Source organism: Haliotis asinina, chromosome 10 (assembly GCF_037392515.1).
Source record: "Haliotis asinina isolate JCU_RB_2024 chromosome 10, JCU_Hal_asi_v2, whole genome shotgun sequence".
NCBI lineage: Eukaryota > Metazoa > Mollusca > Gastropoda > Lepetellida > Haliotidae > Haliotis > Haliotis asinina.
Genome location: NC_090289.1, coordinates 49,143,644 through 49,147,635, shown reverse-complemented (window position 1 = coordinate 49,147,635; position 3,992 = coordinate 49,143,644).

Genomic DNA, 3,992 nt, shown 5'->3' with positions numbered 1-3,992 from the left:
TCTTCTCTGTGCTGTATGATGTCATATGCATATATATCCTATTGTTCGTTTGTGCCTCACGCAATATCGCCACACGTGGTTAGAGTGACATTCACAGCGGTTGATTTAGACAAACTTAGAAGTCTTTGAGAGGAATTATTTCTGCCAATCATATTGGTCTGACGTATCATACAGATGTGCTTCATTGTACTTCATTAACGTGTATGCACTGGCAGTTGAATGTCTACAGCACGGAGTGTCTTCGGACTACTGACAACTGTCAGGTGAGGGAGGGTACAGTGATCATTACCTGCAACATTACGCAGTGATGAACGATAAACTGACAAAACAGATACCAGCCCACTCAAGATGTTGACGATCGACCATTTTCATGGACCATCGGGTCATGAAAAACTTTTAAATTGAGCTCATCAAACCTTCGGCAGAGTATTGGAACCCAAATTTAGTTGGGACTTCCTTCATGGGCGTGGTCATGTCCTGAAACATGGAAGTGAACGCTCAACCAATGTCAGCCTGTGACAGATCGGTTATGGTGTGGTTTGGCATCACATGACTGACTCCATATTGTGCACGTAAGGATCGCGTGGAGGTACAGAAGGGAGACCATGTTGGCATCCTTTGCTTACTGGGTTAATCATTAGACGACAGTTTGTCTTCAAGGACAACAATGCGTGGTTACGGCTCACCACTAGGCAGCACAAATTCCTTTAAATGTCATGGCCAGGTGACACGTCTGGACATGATACTGAGACATGTGGTTCACCGCCATGCAGGATACGTTGTACCATGTGGGATAAACCTGTGCATGTTTGGAAGATGAATGCAGAGGACTTCCTCGTATTGGGAGATAGGCCATGGTTAGAGAATGTACAGAGATTGCAACGTAAATGAAATCACAAAGCCACTCAGATAGATTGAGTGCAGATGACTTTGAAGGCATGTTCATCGAATTGTGAATTAATGTTTGGCAAACCAAGATGGAATTAATTCAATAGAAACAGCATCTGTAAAACTGACCTGGCTGAACCTATCGTCTTTCGGGTTCTTTGGTGGTCAAAACGTTTACTATAATATTTCACTACGTTCTTGATGTATTTCCGACCCCTTCAATAATATCAATCAGCTATAAGTCGAATATCGTGAGTCTCTTTGAAAGTGTACATAGAGAATGGGAATGCCTACTTTTTTCCTTAATGTGTTTTTGCAACATTTTCAATGTAGTTCTTGAAGGGCATTTAGAAGCACGGCGAACATGAAAACATGACGTTTTGTTTATAACCACTTCTTTTTATCCTTTGTATGACATTTCAGATTTGATTCTTGGTCCTTCATCAGGTGAATTCTGAGTTAGTGCACGGAGTCAATATATATATAGATAGAACATGTTCACACAATGTAATGTGGGAGAATGACATTTGTACAAAGCTAGCAATATATTAATGAAGCCAATTAGATAGGATTAATAGGATTAATGTACAAGGACAACAATGTAAGGATGACGCCTGTCGCGATGCCGATCATTATAGCACAATGAATTACACACTGTAGATACATTTACCTAACCACTTCATAGTGCTATATAACGTTGTATAACGAATGAATAGAAGTCGGTATCTATAAGAACGTGCAAGCTGAAGGTTCGGACGAAGGTAGATAGGCCAACATGTTATCCTGTACTATATGGCCTTCTTGACCAAAGAATGTAGATTTGTGCATAACTGATACTTTTAAGCCTATTTATGATCATAAAGAAAGTAGGTTACTTGGTCAGGCGTCCCTTTGATTCAGTAGCCAAGAACAAAGGAACTTTGTTGACTTGCTTGTGTTCTCGCCATGATAAGTTTGACAAGAGTCAGTCACACGTTTTATCACATTGTGTACTCGGCATGTCTAGTTTGACAAGAGTCAGTCACACGTTTTATCACATTGTGTACTCGGCATGTCTAGTTTGGCAAAGGTAAGTCACACGTTTTATCACATTGTGTACTTAGTATGTCTGGTCTGACAAAGGTCAGTCACACGGTTAACAACATTTTGTACATATAATGGTTGTTGTGACAAGAGTCACACGTTTGACCACAGCTATAATAATTCACTAGATGTCAAGTATTCAGTATCTTGTGTTTGAATGACTTTGTTGCAATTACTTATGTGTTAAAACTGCTGCTAATGTATCTTTCTACATTTAAATTGGTAATCATGTTTGAATATGCAACGTTCGCTGGGATTGTTGGATGTGTGGATGTCGCAACGCGTCTCAGGGTTTTTGTTCATCTTTCCGGAGGATGGGAACATGTCATGTAACTTTAGTAATAACAAAGGAACAGACAAACAAACAGAAAATATGTGGACTACACATATACAGTATTACGTAAAGTTTGTAATTCAAGCGCGTTTTACTATCAATAAGGACCAGAGGTTTACACATGGACTTTTGGATGAATATTTAGTCCTCAAGTTGTTCTTCGTGTTTAATTAAATATTTGCTCAGCCCATTGCTGGTCTTCGGCGTATCTGTCCCAGCACATGATAGGTTATTGTCATTACGAGAAACGGGCATGTCGTTCTGCCAATTAACTTATCCTGAAATAATATCCTTCATAATATGTTGTGGTGGAATATTGTTTTGTTTTGTTTTTTACTCTAGTAATGAACGTCTACATATCTGCAAGCAGGGAGCGAAGTCGCTTTGGGATGGTTCCATGATGATTTTGGATGGACTAAGTGCACTCCCGAGAACCCCTTTAGGTGTTGTACAGCCCAGTGTGACAGGTGTGGGGTATGGAGATCAGATTCTTGGACAATGTCAGTTCCGTGTCTTTAACGTCATGGCCCAGGACTGACATCCGAACAGGATAATGTCCGCCCTCACTCGGCTAGACCGCCATGGCTTGTTTCAGCAGCGCTTTAGAGCTTGTGAGGGATGAAGTGCCGCGACGTCAACGTCGTTTTCCAAATCCGCAGAGAGTTGCAGAGAAAGTGGCGAGTCAATCCTCACGTCTTTCATGACCATGTGAAAGACACTCATCAGTATTCTAGCTATACTGAGTAAATACTCCAGTCTGGAACACACAATGCAGTGATCAACAGCATGCGTATTGATCTAAATAACTAGGATACGAAGACATGTGTCAACCAAGTCAACGTGCCTGACCATCCCATCTCCGTTAGTCGCCTCTTAAGACAAGCATGGGTTACTGAAGATCGATTTTAACCAGAAACTTTACGGGTCGTGAAATGCAAAATTGATTAATTGAGCTGTTACCGATATGTCCATCTGTCAGTCGACGTTGTGCCTTTGTGCATCAGTTGCCGTGACCGCCGTTTCATGAACCTTAATGGAAAACATTTTAGCAACCCGAACCAGCCAAAGCTTATAGAAGCGTATTCATAGTGTAGCATGGTCAGAGCAACCACGTGTATCGACCCTTGGACTGTCTTTGTTTGTTTTTATTGTGTATTGCTGTATTTGGGAATAATTGTGGCCTTTCTTCCAACAATGTGGTTCCAACAATGGCAGTGGTTCCAACAATGGCAGTAATTATGTCGTGCTCCCCATACCCTAGGTGTTGAAATGACACCTAGTGACAATGCTGTATGCATGAGGTCAATACTACATGTCGACAGAGGACCTTCCTAGAGAGCGGACGGTCGCTTTCGATCCCCGTTTCAGTCAAACCAAAGGTGGGATGGAACAACGACTGATCGACACGGACAATGAGTCTATTAGAGTGGGATTGGCAAGCACTGTACAACATATGCACACAAGCCAGCAAGCAAGCGCACACACGCACTAGCACACAGGCACGCAACTCACACACACAGATGTCGATGTATGAGTGCAACATTCTTGAACCCGACATCAAACTTCGCTATGTTATTTGACTACAGAAAAGGTAACCCCTTGACTTTATCATCGTCCTCAGGAACATATGATTGTGGGCAATGTGTACTCTAGACTGCAGCAGTCAAACAAGTGAATCTATTAAGAC